Source organism: Felis catus, chromosome X (assembly GCF_018350175.1).
Source record: "Felis catus isolate Fca126 chromosome X, F.catus_Fca126_mat1.0, whole genome shotgun sequence".
NCBI lineage: Eukaryota > Metazoa > Chordata > Mammalia > Carnivora > Felidae > Felis > Felis catus.
The window spans coordinates 69,722,416-69,742,084 of NC_058386.1; positions in this window are offsets into that span (position 1 = coordinate 69,722,416).

The following is a 19,669-nucleotide window of genomic DNA, read 5'->3' on the forward strand; positions in this document are numbered from 1 at the left end:
CCTAGCCCTAGGGTAGATTAGCAATGCTTAGTTTCTCTTGCAAAATACATCCCATGGAAGACATTCAGATATTATGGTTAGAAATCAAAACAAATTTGGGGCACCTGGTTGGCTCAGCCAGTTGAGTGTCAAACTATTGATTTCAGCTCAGATCATGATCTCAATGGTTGGTGAGATGGTGGGACCCTGGCCTAATGGTGTGGACCCTGGTTGGGATTCTCTCTCTCCCTCTATCTCTCTGCACCTCCTATGCACTCTCTCTCTCCATCAAAATGAATAAACTTTAAAAAATTAAAAAAAAGAAATTAAAACAAATTTTATCCTGAAACTGATAGCATTAACATCCTTACTTCAATATGGTTATCCAGTTGGAGTTTAGGAAACAAAATAGACTGTGCTCCAACTGTGCCCCTTCTGGTAACAACTCCATGTGAAGCCAGTTATTCTCAGTTGGTGCTGATTGATTACAGTGATTATTGTCAGAGCAGCTAGGAGGAAAGGAATGTACTAAAATGACTATTCACATGTAAATATTTCTTTTACAAATATTACTTATTTTTCATTGATATTATTCCTTGATCCTTGTACTCCTAAGAGGTGTTCCAGAAACAGAAATTAAAATAAAATTAATTAATTCAGTTGGTGAACTTACTGGACTGCATTGATCCTCATTCAGATGAATTGGGCAAATGGTTTTCCTTAAAATGTAATTCCTTGATTTCAAAGTGGCTCATAAATGAGGAAGGGTCCAAGAGGGAGCAGAGATGTTGGTGATGTTAGTGGACCTTGTTAGCAAACCAATTGCACAGTCTAGTGACTTCTTTTAATTTTTTTTTCCTTTCATTAAATCAGTTACGTTGTGTTATTGCAGCATGGTGAACTCTTCAGTTGGTATAACATTTTTATTTTTATTTATTTTTTATTTTTTTTCTTACAAACATTACAATGTAGTTTTTTTTCAATATATGAAAATTATTGTCAAATTGGTTTCCATACAACACCCAGTGCTCACCCCAAAAGGTGCCCTCCTCAATACCCATCACCCACCCTCCCCTCCCACCCACCCCCCTTCAACCCTCAGTTTGTTCTCAGTTTTTAAGAGTCTCTTATGCTTTGGCTCTCTCCCACTCTAACCTCTTTTTTTTTCCCCTTCCCTTCCCCATGGGTTTCTGTTAAGTTTCTCAGGATCCACATAAGAGTGAAACCATATGGTATCTGTCTTTCTCTGTATGGCTTATTTCACTTAGCATCACACTCTCCAGTTCCATCCACGTTGCTATACAGGGCCATATTTCGTTCTTTCTCATTGCCCTGTAGTACTCCATTGTGTATACAAACCACAATTTTTTTATCCATTCATCAGTTGATGGACATTTAGGCTCTTTCCATAATTTGGCTATTGTTGAGAGTGCTGCTATAAACATTGGGGTACAAGAGCCCCTATGCATCAGTACTCCTGTATCCCTTGGGTAAATTCCTAGCAGTGCTATTGCTGGGTCATAGGGTAGGTCTATTTTTAATTTTCTGAGGAACCTCCACACTGTTTCCAGAGCGGCTGCACCAATTTGCATTCCCACCAACAGTGCAAGAGGGTTCTCGTTTCTCCACATCCTCGCCAGCATCTATAGTCTCCTGATTTGTTCATTTTGGCCACTCTGACTGGCGTGAGGTGATACCTGAGTGTGGTTTTGATTTGTATTTCCCTGATGAGGAGCGACGTTGAGAATCTTTTCATGTGCCTGCTGGCCATCCGGATGTTTTCTTTAGAGAAGTGTCTATTCATGTTTTCTGCCCATTTCTTCACTGGGTTATTTGTTTTTCGGGTGTGGAGTTTGGTGAGCTCTTTATAGATTTTGGATACTAGCCCTTTGTCCAATATGTCATTTGCGAATATCTTTTTCCATTCCGTTGGTTGCCTTTTAGTTTTATTGGTTGTTTCCTTTGCTATGCAGAAGCTTTTTATCTTCATAAGGTCCCAGTAATTCATTTTTGCTTTTAATTCCCTTGCCTTTGAGGATGTGTCAAGTAAGAGATTGCTACGGCTGAGGTCAGAGAGGTCTTTTCCTGATTCCTCTAGGGTATTGATAATTTCTGTGGGGGGCTGGGCCCCGGTGCCAGGCTAAGACCGGGTCGAGCAATGTTCCCCGTTGACTCAAGCCAACCTGGTGGTTCCCCCTCCCATTCATGTGGGAGGCCGGGCCCTGGCGCCAGGCTGAGACCGGGTCGAACAACGTTCCCTGTTAACTCAAGCCAACCCGGTGGTTCCCCCTCCCATTCCCCCACTTTCAAGGACATACAAAAGCCTTGTCAAGGCTGAGAGAGTTGATTCCTAAAGCCTGTGGTCTGCAGGTGTTGACAGTAATGCTACCTCCCTTTTTCTACCCCTAGTCAGATAAACACAAACATGAAAACTGGGTTTTGCTAACAATCTATCAACAAGGTCTTGTGACCCATTCACAAGGTTCACAAGGTATACAAAACTAAATGTTTTGGCTGGCAGTGATCATGTGAAACCTGTTTATTCTTAAAATGACCTGATCCATAAGAGTCTTATATTATAAAAAATTGTGTACAACAACAATAAAGCCGTCACTTGGGCCATCAGCCCAGGGGACCCTCATGTTCCCAAACTTTCTCTTCTCTCTTTTTTCTTACATTCCCCTACCCTCAGGACCCTAACCTCAATGATTGTCATGCCGGTCGCAACAAATTTCCTGTCTCACATTCAGGTCCTTTATCCATTTTGAGTTTATTTTTGTGAATGGTGTCAGAAAGTGGTTTAGTTTCATCCTTCTGCATGTTGCAATCCAGTTCTCCCGGCACCACTTGTTAAAGAGACTGTCTTTTTTCCATTGGATATTCTTTCCTGCTTTGTCAAAGATGAGTTGGCCATACGTTTGTGGGTCTAGTTCTGGGGTTTCTATTCTATTCCAGTGGTCTATGTGTCTGTTTTTGTGCCAATACCATGCTGTCTTGATGATTACAGCTTTCTGGTTGAGGCTAAAGTCTGGGGTTGTGATGCCTCCTGCTTTGGTCTTCTTCTTCAAAATTACTTTGGCTATTCGGGGCCTTTTGTGGTTCCATATGAATTTTAGGATTGCTTGTTCTAGTTTAGAGAAGAATGCTGGTGCAATTTTGATTGGGATTGCATGGAATGTGTAGATAGCTTTGGGTAGTATTGTCATGTTAACAATATTTATTCTTCCAATCCATGAACAGGGAATGTCTTTCCATTTCTCTATATCTTCTTCAATTTCCTTCATAAGCTTTCTATAGTTTTCAACATACAGATATTTTACATCATTGGTTAGATTTATTCCTAGGTATTTTAGGCTTCTTGGTGCAATTGTGAATGGGATCAGTTTCTTTATTTGTCTTTCTGTTGCTTCATTGTTAGTGTATAAGAATGCAACTGATTTCTGTACATTGATTTTCTATCCTGCAACTTTGCTGAATTCCTGTATCAGTTCCAGCAGACTTTTGGTGGAGTCTATCGGATTTTCCATGTATAGTATCATGTCATCTGCAAAAAGTGAAAGCTTGACTTCATCTTTGCCAATTTTGATGCCTTTGATTTCCTTTTGTTGTCTGATTGCTGATGCTAGAACTTCCAGCACTATGTTAAACAACAGAGGTGAGAGTGGGCATCCCTGTCGTGTTCCTGATCTCAGGGAAAAAGCTCTCAGTTTTTCCCGATTGAGGATGATGTTAGCTGTGGGCTTTTCATAAATGGCTTTTATGATCTTTAAGTATGTTCCTTCAATCCCGACTTTCTCAAGGGTTTTTATTAAGAAAGGGTGCTGAATTTTGTCAAAGGCCTTTACTGCATCGATTGACAGGATCATATGGTTCTTATCTTTTCTTTTATTAATGTGATGTATCACGTTGATTGATTTGCGAATGTTGAACCACCCCTGCATCCCAGGAATGAATCCCACTTGATCATGGTGAATCATTCTTTTTATATGGTGTTGAATTTGCTTTGCTAGTATCTTACTGAGAATTTTTGCATCCATATTCATCAGGGATATTGGCCTGTAGTTCTCTTTTTTTACTGGGACGCTGTCTGGTTTAGGAATCAAAGTAATGCTGGCTTCATAGAATGAGTCTGGAAGTTTTCCTTCCCCTTCTATTTCTTGGAATAGCTTGAGAAGGATAGGCATTATCTCTGCTTTAAACGTCTGGTAGAACTCCCCTGGGAAGCCATCTGGTCCTGGACTCTTATTTGTTGGGAGATTTTTGATAACCGCTTCAATTTCTTCGCTGGTTATGGGTCTGTTCAAGCTTTCTATTATCTCCTTATTGAGTTTTGGAAGAGTGTGGGTGTTTAGGAATTTGTCCATTTCTTCCAGGTTGTCCAATTGGTTGGCATATAATTTTTCATAGTATTCTGTGATAATTGTTCGTATCTCTGAGGGATTGGTTGTAATAATTCCATTTTCATTCATGATTTTATCTATTTGGGTCATCTCCCTTTTCTTTTTGAGAAGCCTGGCTAGAGGTTTGTCAATTTTGTTTATTTTTTCAAAAAAACAACTCTTGGTTGTGTTGATCTGCTCTACAGTTTTTTTTAGATTCTATATTGTTTATTTCTGCTCTGATCTTTATTAGTTCTCTTCTTCTGCTGGGTTTAGGCTGCCTTTGCTGTTCTGCTTCTATTTCCTTTAGGTGTGCTGTTAGATTTTGTATTTGGGATTTTTCTTGTTTCTTGAGATAGGCCTGGAATGCAATGTATTTTCCTCTCAGGACTGCCTTCGCTGCATCCCAAAGCATTTGGATTGTTGTATTTTCATTTTCATTTGTTTCCATATATTTTTTAATTTCTTCTCTAATTGCCTGGTTGACCCACTCATTCGTTAGTAGGGTGTTCTTTAACCAACATGCTTTTGGAGGTTTTCCAGACTTTTTCCTGTGGTTGATTTCAAGCTTCATAGCATTGTGGTCTGAAAGTTTGCATGGGATGATTTCAATTCTTGTATACTTATGAAGGGCTGTTTTGTGACCCAGTATATGATCTATCTTGGAGAATGTTCCATGTGCACTCGAGAAGAAAGTATATTCTGGTGCTTTGGGATGCAGAGTTCTAAATATATTTGTCAAGTCCATCTGATCCAATGTCTCATTCAGGGCCCTTGTTTCTTTATTGACTGTGTGTCTAGATGATCTATCCATTTCTGTAAGTGGAGTGTTAAAGTCCCCTGCAATTACCACATTCTTATCAATAAGGTTGCTTATGTTTATGAGTAATTGTTTTATATATTTGTGGGCTCCTGTATTCGGCACATAGACATTTATAACTGTTAGCTCTTCCTGATGGATAGACCCTGTAATTATTATATAATGCCCTTCTTCATCTCTTGTTACAGCCTTTAAGTTAAAGTCTAGTTTGTCTGATATAAGTATGGCTACTCCAGCTTTCTTTTGGCTTCCAGTCGCATGATAAATAGTTCACCATCCCCTCACTCTCAATGTAAAGGTGTCCTCAGGTCTAAAATGAGTCCCTTGTAGACTGTAAATAGATGGGTCTTGTTCTTTTATCCATTCTGATACCCTATGTCTTTTGGTTGGCGCATTTATTCCATTTACATTCAGTGTTATTATAGAAAGATACGGATTTAGAGTCATTGTGATGTCTGTATGTTTTATGCTTGTATCGATGTCTCTGGTACTTTGTCTCACAGGATTCCCCTTAGGATCTCTTGTAGGGCTGGTTTAGTGTTGATGAATTTCTTCAGTTTTTGTTTGTTTGGGAAGACATTTATCTCTCCTTCTATTCTAAATGACAGACTTGCTGGATAAAGGATTCTCGGCTGCATATTTTTTCTGTTCATCACATTGAAGATCTCCTGCCATGCCTTTCTGGCCTGCCAACTTTCAGAAGAGAGATCAGTTACAAGTCTTATAGGTCTCCCTTTATATGTTAGGGCTGTTTATCCCTTGTTGCTTTCAGAATTTTCTCTTTATGCTTGTATTTTGCCAATTTCACTGTGATATGTCGTCAGAAGATCGATTCAAGTTACGTCTGAAGGGAGTTCTCTGTGCCTTTTGGATTTCACTGCCTTTTTCCTTCCCCAGTTCAGGGAAGTTCTCAGCTATGATTTCTTCAAGTACATCTTCAGCAACTTTCCCTCTCTCTTCATCCTCTGGAATACCAATTATGCGTATATTATTTCTTTTTAGTGTGTCACTTAGTTCTCTAATTTTCCCCTCATACTCCTGGATTTTTTTATCTCTCTTTTTCTCAGCTTCCTCTTTTTCCATAACTTTACCTTCTAGTTCACCTATTCTCTCCTCTGCCTCTTCAATCCGAGCCTTGGACGTTTCCATTTTATTTTGCATCTCGTTTAAAGCAGTTTTCAGCTCCTCCTGACTTTTCCTTAGTCCCTTGATCTCTGTAGCAAGAGATTCTCTGCTGTCCTGTATACTGTTTTCAAGCCCAGCGATTAATTTTATGACTATTATTCTAAATTCACTTTCTGTTATATCATTTAAATCCTTTTTGATCAGTTCATTAGCTGTTGTTATTTCCTGGAGATTCTTTTGAGGGGAATTCTTCCGTTTGGTCATTTTGGATAGTCCCTGGCGTGGTGCGGACCTGCAGGGCACTTCCCCTGTGTTGTGGTGTATAACTGGAGTTGGTGGGCGGGGCCACAGTCAGACCTGGCGTCTGCCCCCTGCCCACCGCTGGGGCCACAGTAGGACTGGTTTGTGCCTTCTCTTCCCCTCTCCTAGGGGCGGGATTCACTGTGGGTTGGCGTGGCCCATCTGGGCTACTTGCACCCTGCCAGGCTTGTGGTGCTGGGGATCTGGTGTATTAGCTGGGGTGGGTAGGCAAGGTGCATGGGGGCGGGAGGGGCAGGTTTAGCTCGCTTCTCCTTAGGTGATCCAGTTCAGGAGGTGCCCTGTGGCAGTGGGAGGGAGTCAGACCTGCTGCTGGAGGGTTGGCTCCGCAGAAGCACAGAGTTGGGTGTTTACTCGAGCTAGCAAGTTCCCTAGCAGGAACCGGTTCCCTTTGGGATTTTGGCTGGGGGATGGGCGAGGGAGATGGCACTGGGAGCGCCTTTGTTCCCCGCCAAACTGAGGTCTGTCATCCAGGGGCTCAGCAACTCTCCCTCCCTTTGTCCTCCGGCCTTCCCGCTTTTGGAGCAGAGCTGTTCACTTTTGACCTCCTAGATGCTAAGTCCGCTTGCTCTTGTAACACACTCCGTCCGGCCTCTCCACTTTTGCAAGCCAGACTCGGGGCTCTGCTTAGCCGGGGGGCCGCCCCTCCGCCCTGGCTCCCTCCCGTCAGTCCGTGGAGCGCGCTCTGCCTCGCCGCCCTTCCTATCCTCTTCCGTGTGCCTCTCGTCTGCGCTTGGCTCTGGCGACTCCGTTCTGCTAATCCTCTAGCGGTTTTCTGGGTTATTTAGGCAGGTGTAGGTGGAATCTAAGTGATCAGCAGGACGTGCGGTGAGCCCAGCGTCCTCCTATGCCGCCATCTTCCTCCCAAATCCCAGTATAACATTTTTAAACAGTGATTTAAATTGTGGGCATGATTATAGATATACGAATAAGTTATGCTTTTATGTACATTCCTCAGAAGCTTGCAGTTCTTTTAAGCCCTATCTCTTTCATCATCCATAGCAAACAATAAAATTTTAGAATCTTAAAAATGAGGACAAGGTAGTGTATCTGTCATAACTGAGGCCAAAATTATAGATTTGACTCAGTAGGGAAAGGAGGCACAAAGAGAATTGAATACCTTTAACCGAGAGAGAGAGTGACAGAGAGGAGTAACACCACAAGTTCAGGCATAGGAACTTTTATTTAGGTGTTTACCATGATTTTCTTACTATCCAAATAGAGGAACAAAATGAGGTATTTGTCATTCCAGTCCAAAATAAGCCTGGGATGTTTGAAAACATGTTAGAGTCCTATGCTTCATGTCAGCTGTGCCCTTGCCATGAACTAAGGTGTGATACTTATAAGGATGCTGTACCAATAGCATAGTCATGATTAAACAGGTGATGTGAGTTCTCAGTCAATATGCCCATGTCTAGCCTTTTGTGCCTTCCTCTATTACATCCTTTTTCTCATTAGAAAATTGAAATGGCATTGTCATTTGAAGCAGTCCTATTGTGGCTCTGTAGCCAGTTAAATTGTCAGGCCCTCATTGAAGGCCAGTATTTTTTGGCCAAGTCCTGTTATTGCAAAATGTTGAATTAGTATAAAAACCATAGACAAGGTGGTCAATATAAAAACTAGACAGTGATGAGTAATATGATTATCTGTGTGCTTTCTCTTTTACCTAATGAGGCTCATAAAGGCTGGTATGTGTAAGGGATGATTTAGTGTTGAGCACACCTTTCTAAATGTCCCTATTCAGTTGTCTCTTTGTAAAAGGACAAAAAAAATTAGAGGCCATTTTGTCTTGCTTTTTTTATAACATGAAAGATAAAATTTTCCTTTTTCTCTTTTCTAATGTTGTTAAGCAAGAATGGACAACCAGTTTAAAAGGCCAAAAAAATGTTCTTACTTGCATAGTATTCCTATGAAATGATTTACCTTACATTTACTATACAAAGCATTTTCTCATAAATTATGTAATTTGATCTTCAAATCAGCACTAATTTCATCATCAGAGTAACACTTTGAAGTGCTGTTAGTCCAAATTTGTAGATAAAGCAATTGAGACTCAGAAATATTAAATGACTTGCTAAAGACATAATTGTCTTTATTCCCTTTGTGCCTTCTTTGGCTACTGAGATGAATCTATATTTTTGGCCTCAGTTATGACAGATAAGGTAGGAATAAAATTGCTGGATTTCTACGTAAAAAGAAAAACAGAAATTCAAATCAGTGAAATACTTTAGATCATAGAAGTCTTGAGAAGATTCATTTGTCAGTTTAAGAAGCAAGTGGATACAAGGCTTTTAATATCTTTTAAGCAAATGTAGGACTTTTGAATGTAGTCTACATAAGTATATTCAAATCTCCATTTACAACTACCAAAAAATAATAGTGAAACGAAGCATTTTAAATCTTCCCATTCAGAATCAGTGCACGATATCCATGTTTTTTTAAGTATCTTATTTGAACAGAGAAACCACTATTTTGTATAGTCAAGAAACAGGTAAGGTCACATTCTTGGTCAGGCATCACTTGGCCTTTAGAGTAGGCAAAAATACTATTACTGCAATCCCAAGGGGATCTACTGTCCCTAATTTCCTTAGTGAAGGCATTTCCTTAGTTCACAAAGAATATTGAGAATGCAGTCAGTTTTCCCTTATGTGTAACTACTTTTGATATGGTGAATATACTGTTTTCTCATGACACTGAACCACTAAGGAACTTGGAAACTTTATAATAGGGAGTAGTTTTGCAGAATTTGGACTGGCAATACAGCAAGTGTTCTGCAAAGCTATATGTATTACCATTCAGATATATTTTGGCTTTGCTATTTTGACATTAGCTCCTCTCCTTTAATGTTTTGCAGTGTATTCTTTGAGGAGGAGGAAATCTATTTGATTTGTCTGATAGTAGAACAGATTTACTCAGGAAAGAAGCCATAGCAAACACCAAGCTTACCTTCTGAAGGAAGTGTGCTCAGATTTGAAAGAACACAAATTGATAGATGGCAAAGCTGAGGCGTATGACTTTATATTTGGCCAAAATGAGAAATATGACAAGTATGTTTTAATCCCAACTCCCTACCTTTCTGTAGGGATGCTACCGTTAATGTAGCATCTGAAGTTCTGTATCTTTTACTGGTATCTTTTCCCCCTTCTCCACTTAAACTAAAACTTTAATGTCCTCTGCCTCAATCTCTTGGATAAGAAATTGATAAACCACCAGTAAATTGTTAATAAGCACAAATTGTATTTAATCTTTCATTCTTTAGACCTTCAGATTTGGGTATTAAGCCATAGGAGGAAGTGAAAATATTGCCCACTGTGACAAGCTATTAGCTACTAGGGAATTTGAGGGATGATGTGTGTTTTACATGTCCCTCATTTGACACTATATACAGGTATTTCCACTACTTGTAGATGTACTCTAAATTCTGGTGGAGAATTTAAAAGCCAAGGGTGTTAAGGTGGTAAAGAGAGGAATTGGGAGATGTTTCTCAAATTAATGCTATTGATTTCAAAACATGAAAGATTCTATACTTACCCATATAATAATGATTTCTGGGATTAGTAGCACACAGACCTTCTGCAGAGTAGTTCTCACTGGGATAATTTACTTATTTTCTATGCTTACTAGAACACATCTAGTAAGTGCCATACTGAGACTTCAATTCAGGTCTTTGTGCCTAATTCCAAAGCAATTTTTTCTAATACATCAGAATTTCCACAAAGCATAAACCACTCTCCCTGCTCTCTATCTTCCATGTTTTTAAGCCCTCTGAATTGAATAGAAAACCCAGAAATAGACCCACAACTGTATGACCAACTACTCTTGTACAAAGCAGGAAAGAATATCCAATGTAAAAATGACAGTCTCTTCAACAAATGGTGTTTGGAAAACTGGACAGCAACATGCAAAAGAATGAAACTGGACCATTACATATACCATGCACAAAAATACATTAAAAATGGATGAAAGGCCTAAATGTGAAACAGGAAACCATCAAAATCTTAGAGGAGAACACAGGCAGCAACCTCTTTGACCTTGGCCAGAGTGACTTCTTACTAGACACATCACCAGAGGCAAGATAACAAAAGAAAAAATAAACAATTGGGACTTCATGAAGATAAAAATCTTCTGCATAATGAAGGAAACAGTCAACAAAACTAAAAGGAAGCCTATGGAATGGGAAAATATATTTGCAAATGACATATCTGATAAAGGGTTAGTATTCAAAATAGATACAAGACTTACCAAACTCAACACCCAGAAAACAATCCAGTTAAGAAATGGGCAGAAGACATGAAAAAATATTTTTCTAAAAAAAGACATCCATATGGCTAACAGACACATGAAAAGAGGCTTGACATCACTCATTAACAGGGAAATACAAATCAAAACCATGATGAGATACCACCTCACGCCTGCCAAAATTAACAACACAGGAAACAACAGATGTTGGCAAAGATGTGAAGAAAGGGGAACCCTCTTACACTGTTGGTGGGAATACAAACTGGTGCAACCACTCTCAAGAATAGTATGGACATAAAAAGAGGTTAGAGTGGGAGAGAGCCAAAGCATAAGAGACTCTTAAAAACTGAGAACAAACAGGGTTGATGGGGGGGTGGGAGGGAGGAGAGGGTGGGTGATGGGTATTGAGGAGGGCACCTTTTGGGATGAGCACTGGGTGTTGTATGGAAACCAATTTGTCAATAAATTTCATATATATATAAAAAAATAAAATAAAATAAAATCTAGTTTGCTTGATATAAAAAATATTAAAGTATTTAAATATTTCAGTCTTTGGCAATTATTAACATGGCAAAAAAAAAAAGAATAGTATGGACAGTTCCTTATAAAAAAAATAGAACTACCCAACCATCCAGCAATTTCACTACTAGGTATTTACCCAAAGATACAAAAATACTAATTCAAAGGACACATGCACCCCAATGTTTATAGCAGCATTATCAAGAGGCAAAACTATGGGGGCACCTGGGTGACTTGGTCAGTTAAGCATCCAACTCTTGATTTCAGCTTAGGGCATGATCTCACGGTTTGTGAGTTGGAGTTCCACATTGAGCTCTGCACTGATTGTGTGGAGCTTGCTTGGAATTCTCTCTCTCTTCCTCTGTATCTGCCCCTTCAGTTCTCTTTCTCTCTCCTTCCCTTCCTCTCTCTGTCTCTCTCTCTCAAAATAAGTAATAACACTTTAAAAAATAACCAAACTATGGAAAGAGCCCAAATGTTCATTGACTGATGAATGTATAAAGATGTGGCATATAGACATATACAATTGAATATTACTCATCCATAAAAAAGAATGAAATCTTGCCATTTGCAATGACATGGATGGAGCTAGAGTGTATAATGCTAAGTGAATAAGTCAGTAAAAGAAAGACAAATGCCATATTATTTCTTTCATATGTGGAGTTTAAGAAACAAAAGAGATGAACATATGGGAAGGGGGAACAAGAGAGGTAAGCAAACCATAAGATACTCTTAATGATAGAGAACAAACTGAGGGTTGATGGAGGGAGATGGGTGGGGGAATGTACTAAATGGGTGATGGGCATTAAGGAGGGAATTTGTTATGATGAGCGCTGGGTGTTAGATGTAAGTGATAATTCACTTAATTCTACTCCTGAAACCAGTGTTACACTATATGTTTATTAACTGGAATGTAAATAAAATTTTGAAAAAAAAAGAAAAAACTGTATAATCCCATTGAATTCAATTCTACTTATTCATATGTCCTTCCTCCTGTCGCATCAGTCCACCTCTCTGGTATCTCATCTATTGTATATTTGACACTCTTATTTTCTTTACTTTATTGAGAGAGAGCGTGAGTGGGGGAGGTTGGAAAGAGGGAGAAATAGGGAGAATCTTAAGCAGGCTCAGTGAGGAGCTTGACACGGGTCTCGATCCCACCACCCTGCGATCATGACTTGAACTGAAATCAAGAGTGGGATGCTCAACTGACTGAACCACCTAGATACCCCAACAGTCATTTTCTCATGAATAAACACTTCCATTTCTATGTGCAAGGGATTTGGAACCAGATAGTTTGGGTTCAAATTCTGAATCCACCCACCACTTATTAGCTTTTTTTTTATGTGAACTTAACCTGGATACTTAACCTCAGTTTCTTGATCTGTAAAATGAGGAGACCATTAGTTCCTATATTACAGGTTGTTTATTGGATTATATGAGTCAAAATATGTAAATCACCTAGAATTCCTGTAACATTTTAATTGTTCACTAAATGTTGGCTGATTATTATATTTCTTCCATTTTACTTTAATTAAAACATGAGTTTTACCTGAAATGATACTTAAAATTATACCTTACCGCTGTTCTTCTTATTCTCAATACAGATGGACTCATGTACCTCTACGATCTTCACTGGGCCTCAGGATTTCCCCATATGTTCATACTTCTTTCCTCCTGTTGTAAAATAACATGTTCCTGGTTTTCTTGGTTATCCCTTTCTCTCCCATTTCTTTAGCAATATAACTTCTCTCTTTCCTGTATCTCTGATCGTTTCCTCTCCATTAACTCCTTACCTGTAGTCTGCAACTACCTCCTTCTTTCAAATCTTCCCTCAGCTCTATTGGTTACTCAAATTTTAGTTCCATATCTATTCTTTTTATATCACTGTTAAACTTTTAAAAGACATGTGCAACATGAGCTTTGCAGGTAGAGGGAAATATCCCAACCCCCTCTCTATTACTTACAAATTGGATAATCTTAAACATGTTAACATCTCGGAGCCAGTTTCCTCATATAAAAAATGGGTATGAGAATAACTGTCTCATTGACTTGTTGTAAGAATGAAATACTGTATTTAAAAAAGTTCTTAGTGTGAGTAACATGCTTCTTCTTTATCTTGGTGCAGTTATACAGGCATGTTCATTTCTGGAAAGTTCATTAACATGCACACAAATGACATTTGCCCTTTTTGGTATATATGTTATAACATATGTTATACTTTTATGTTTAAAATTAAATAAATGATAGTGTAGTTCCTGGCATGGAGTAAATGCTCAAAAATTGTGGCTATTATAATTTTAATTGCTAGTGATTGCAGTTTGAATTCCACTTCTATGACTAGTTCACTAATGTATACAATGTCTTTTCCTATTTAAAGAGTGAATAGGGGGATGACGGGAAGATAGCAGCATAGGAGGACACTGGGCTCACCATGTCTTGCTGATCACTTAGATTCCATCCACATCTGCCTAATTTACCCAAAAAACCACCAGAAGTCTAGCAGAATGGACTCTCCAGAGCCAAGCATAGGTGAGAGGCCCACGGAAGAGGGTAGGAAGGGCGGAGAGGTGGTGCGCACTACACGGACTGGTGGGAGGGAGCCAGGGAGGTTGAGGGGCAGCCAGCCCACCCGGCAAGGCAGAGCCCCTGAGTCTGGCTTGCAAAAGCAGAAGGGCCAGACAGAGTGTTTTCTGACACACAGTGGGACTTAACATCTGGAATGTTATAAGTCAACAGCTCTGCTTGGAGAGTGGGAGAGTTGTTGAGCCCTGGAGGACAGAGCTCAGCTTGGTGTGGAACAAAGGTGCTGGGAAACGCCATCTCCCTCGCCAATCCCCCAGCCAAAATCCCAAAGGGAACCAGTTCCCATCACTGTACTTGAATGCACAGCACAAACACACAACGCTGTGCTTCTGCAGATCCATCCCTCCTACGGGTCTGCCTCCTTCCCGGTGCTACAGGGCCCCTCCCGAAGCAGACCACCGAAGCCAAAGTGAGCTGAGTCTGCCCCTCCTGTCCCTCTGTGCCTTGGGGATCCACCCTGGCTAATACACCAAATACCATCAAAGCAGTACCACAAGACTGGAAGTATGCAACTAGCCCGGACAGGGGCCAAACCACTCCAAAGTAAGTCCTGCCCCAGGAGAAGGGGAAGATAAGGTAAACACCAGTCTGACTGTGGCCCCAGATATGGGCTTGGGGCAGACATCAAGTCTGACTGCAGCCCCACCCACGAACACAAGTTACTCCAGACAGCACAGGGGAAGAGCCCTGCAGTTCCCCGCCACTCCAGGGACTATCCAAAATGATGAAACGGAAGAATTGTCCTCAAAAGAAACTCCAGGAAGTAGCAACAGCTAACGAACTGATCAAAAACGATTGAAGCAATATAGCAGAAAATTAATTTAAAATAATGGTCATAAATTAATAGCTGGACTTGAAAAAAGTACAGAGGACAGCAGAGAATCTATTACTACAGAGATCAAAGGACTAAGAAACAGGAGGAGCTAAAAAATTCTATACATGAGCTGCAAAATAAAATGGAGGCAACCACAGTTAGGATTGAAGAGGCAGAGGGGAGAATAGGTGAATTAGAAGATAAAATTATGGAAAAAGAAGAACCTGAGAAAAAGAGAGATAAAAATCCAGGAGTATGAGGGGAGACTTAGAGAACTAAATGACATAATTAAAAGAAATAATATACGCATAATTGGGATTCCAAAGGAGGAAGAGAGAGGGAAAGGTGCTGAAGGTGTACTTGAAGAAATCAGAGCTGAGAACTTCACTGATCTGGGGAAGGAAAAAGGCATTGAAATCCAAGAGGCATAGAGAACTCCCTTCAGACGTAACTTGAATCGATCTGTGCAACATATTAGTGAAACGGGCAAAATACAAGGATGTAGAGAAAATTCTGAAAGCAGCTAGGGATAAACATGCTCAAACATATAAAGAGAGACCGATAAGACTCGTGACGGATCTGTCTACTGAAACTTGGCCGGCCAGAAAGGAATGGCAGGAAATCCTCAATGTGATGAACAGGAAAAAATGCAGTTGAGAATCCTTTATCCAGCAAGTCTGTCATTTAAAATAGAAGGAGAGATAAAGGTCTTCCCAAACAACAAAAACTGAAGGAATTCATCACCACTAAACCAGCCCTACAAGAGATCCTAAGGGGGATCCTGTGAGACAAAGTACCAGAGACATCAGTGCAAGCATGAAACCTACAGACATCACAATGACTCTAAACCCATATCTTTCTATCATAACAATGAATGTAAATGGACTAAATGCTCCAACCAAAATACACAGGGTTTCAGAATGGATAAAAAAACAAGATCTACTTATTGTGGTCTACAAGAAACTCATTTTAGAACTGAGGACACCTTCAGATTGAAAGTGAGGGGATGGAGAACTATCTATCATGCTACTGGAAGTCAAAGAAAGCTGGAGAAGCCATACTTATATCAGACAAACTAGACTCTGAAGTAAAGGCTATAACAAAAGATGAAGAAGGGCATTATATAATAATTACAGGGTCTATCCATCAGGAAGAGCTAACAATTATAAATATCTATTTGCCAAATATGGGAGCCCCCAAATATATAAAACAATTACTCACAAACATAAGCAACCTTATTGATAAGAATGTGATAATTGAAGGGGACTTTAATACTCCATGTACAACATTGGATAGATTATCTAGACACAGGATCAATAAAGAAACAAGGGCCCTGAATGATACACTGGATCAGATGGACTTGACAGATATATTTAGAACTCTGCATCCCAAGGCAACAGAATATACTTTCTTCTCGAGTGCACATGAAACATTCTCCAAGATAGATCATATACTGGGTCACAAAACAGCCCTTCATAAGTATACAAGAATTGAAATTATACCATGAATACTTCCAGACCACAATGCTATGAAGCTTGAAATCAACCACAGGAAAAAGTCTGGAAAACCTCCAAAGGCATGGAGGTTAAAGAACACCCTCCTAAAGAATGAATGGGTCAACCAGGCAATTAGAGAAGAAATTAAAACATGCATGGAAACAAATGAAAATAAAAAGACAACAATCCAAACGCTTTGGGATGCATCGAAGGCAGTCCTGAGAAGAAAATACATTGCAATCCAGGCCTATCTCAAGAAACAAGAAAAATCCCAAATACAAAATCTAACAGCACACTTAAAAGAACTAGAAGCAGAACATCAAAGACACCCCAAACCCAGCAGAAGAAGAGAAATAATAAAGATCAGAGCAGAAATAAACAGTATAGAATCTCAAAAATCTTCAGAGAAGATCAATGAAACCAACAGTTAGTTTTTTGAAAAAAATAAACAAAATTGATAAACTTCTAGACAGGCTTCTCAAGAAGAAAAGGGAGATGACCCAAATACATAAAATTATGAATGAAAATGGAATTATTACAACCAATCCCTCAGAAATGCAAGCAATTATCAGGGAATACTATGAAAAATTATATGCCAACAAACTAGACAACCTGGAAGAAATGGACCAATTCCTAAGCACCCACACACTTCCAAAACTCAAACAGGAAGATATAGAAATCATGAACAGACCCATAACCAGCGGGGAAATTGAATGAGCCATCAAAAATCTCCCAACAAATAAGAGTCTCGGACCAGATGGCTTCCCAGGGGAATGCTACCAGACATTTAAAGCAGAGATAATACCTATCTTTCTCAAGCTATTCCAAAAAATAGAAAGGGAAGGAAAACTTCTAGACTCATTCTATGAAGCCAGCATTACTTTGATTCCTAAACCAGACAGAGTCCCAGTAAATAAAAGAGAACTACAGGCCAATATCCCTGATGAATATGGATGCAAAAATTCCCAATAAGATACTAGCAAATGGAATTCAACAGCATATAAAAAGAATTATTCCCCATGATCAAGTGGGATTCATCCCTGGGCTGCAGGGCTGGTTAAACATTCACAAATCAATCAATGTGATACATCACATTAATAAAAGAAAAGATAAGAACCATATGATCCTGTCAATCAATGCAGAAAAACCATTTCACAAAATTCAGCATCCTTTCTTAATAAAAACCCTTGAGAAAGTCGGGATAGAAGGAACATACTGAAAGATCATAAAAGCCATTTATGAAAAGCCCACAGCTAATATCATCCTCAATGGCGAAAATCTGAGAGCTTTCTCCCTGAGATCAGGAACATGACAGGGATGTCCACTCTCACCGCTGTTGTTTAACATAGTGTTGGAAGTGCTAGCATCAGCAATCAGACAACAAAAGGAAATCAAAGGCATCAAAATTGGCAAAGATAAAGTAAAGCTTTCACTTTTCGCAGATGACATGATATTATACCCGGAAAACCTGATAGACTGCACCAAAAGTCTGCTAAAACTGATACATGAATTCAGCAAAGTCGCAGGATACAAAATCAATGTACAGAAATCAGTTGCATTCTTATACACTAAAATGAAGCAACAGAAAGACAAAGAAAAAAACAGATCCCATTCACAGTTGCACCAAGAAGCATAAAAAACCTAGGAATAAAGCTGACCAAATATGTAAAAGATCTGTATTGTGAAAACTATAGAAAGCTTATGAAGGAAATTGAAGAAGATATAAAGAAATGGAAAAACATTCCGTGCTCATGGATTGGAATAATAAATATTGTTAAAATGTCAATACTACCCAAAGCTATCTATACATTCAATGCAATCCCAATCAAAATTGCACCAGCATTCTTCTCGAAACTAGAACAAGCAATCCTAAAATTTGTACGGAACCACAAAAGGCCCCAAATAGGAAAGTAATTTTGAAGAAAAAGACTAAAGCCGGAGGCATCACAATCCCTTACTTTAGCCTCTACTTCAAAACTGTAATCATCAAGACAGCATGGTAGCGGCACAGAAGCAGACACATAGACCAATGGAATAGAATAGAAACCCCAGCACTAGACCCACAAACGTATGGCCAACTGATCTTTGACAAAGCAGGTAAGAATATCCGATGGAAAAAACACAGTCTCTTTAACAAATGGTGCTGGAAGAACTGGACAGCAACATGCAGAAGGATGAAACTAGACCACTTTCTCACACCATTCACAAAAATAAACTCAAAATGGTTAAAAGACCTGAGTGTGAGACAGGAAACCATCAAAACCCTAGGGAAGGAAGCAGGAAAAAACCTCCCTGACCTCAGCCACAGCAATTTCTTACCTGACACATACCCAAAAGCAAGGGAATTAAAGCAAAAATGAACTATTGGGACCTCATGAAGATAAAAAGCTTCTGCACAGCAAAGGAAATAATCAACAAAACTAAAAGACATGGGAATGGGAAAAGATATTTGCAAATGACATATCAGACAAAGGGCTAGTATCCAAAATCTATAAAGAGCTCCCCAAGCTCCACACCCGAAAAACAAATAATCCAGTGAAGAAATGGGCAGAATACATGAATAGACACTTCTCTAAAGAAGACATCCCGATGGCCAACAGGCACATGAAAAGATGCTCAACATCACTCCTCATCAGGGAAATACAAATCAAAACCACACTCAGATATCACCTCACGCTAGTCAGAGTGGCTAAAATGAACAAATCAGGAGACTATAGATGCTGGAGAGGATGTGGAGAAATGGGAACCCTCTTGCACTGTTGGTGGGAATGCAAACTGGTGCAACCGCTCTGGAAAACAGTGTGGAGTTTCCTCAAAGAATTAAAAGCAGACCTACCCTATGACCCAGCAGTAGCGCTGCTAGGAATTTACCTAAAGGATACAGGAGTACTGATGCATAGGGGCACTTGTACCCCAATGTTCATGGCAGCACTCTCAACAATAGCTAAATTATGGAAAGAGCCTAAATGTCCATCAACTGACGAATGGATAAAGAAATTGTGGTTTGTATATACAATGGAATACTACGTGGCAATGAGAAAGAATGAAATATGGCCTTTTGTAGCAACATGGATTGAACTGGAGAGTGTTATGCTAAGTGAAATAAGTCATACAGAGAAAGACAGATTCCATATGTTTTCACTCCTATGTGGATCCTGAGAAACTTAACAGACGACCATGGGGGAGGGTAAGGAAAAAAAGGTTAGAGAGGGAGGGAGCCAAAACATAAGATACTCCTAAAAAACTGAGAACAAACTAAGACTTTATGGGGGGTGGTAGAGAGGGGTGGGTGGGTGATGGGTATTGAGGAGGGCACCTGTTGGGATGGCCACTGGATGTTGTATGGAAACCAGTTTGACAATAAATTTCATAATAATGAAATAAAAATTAAAAA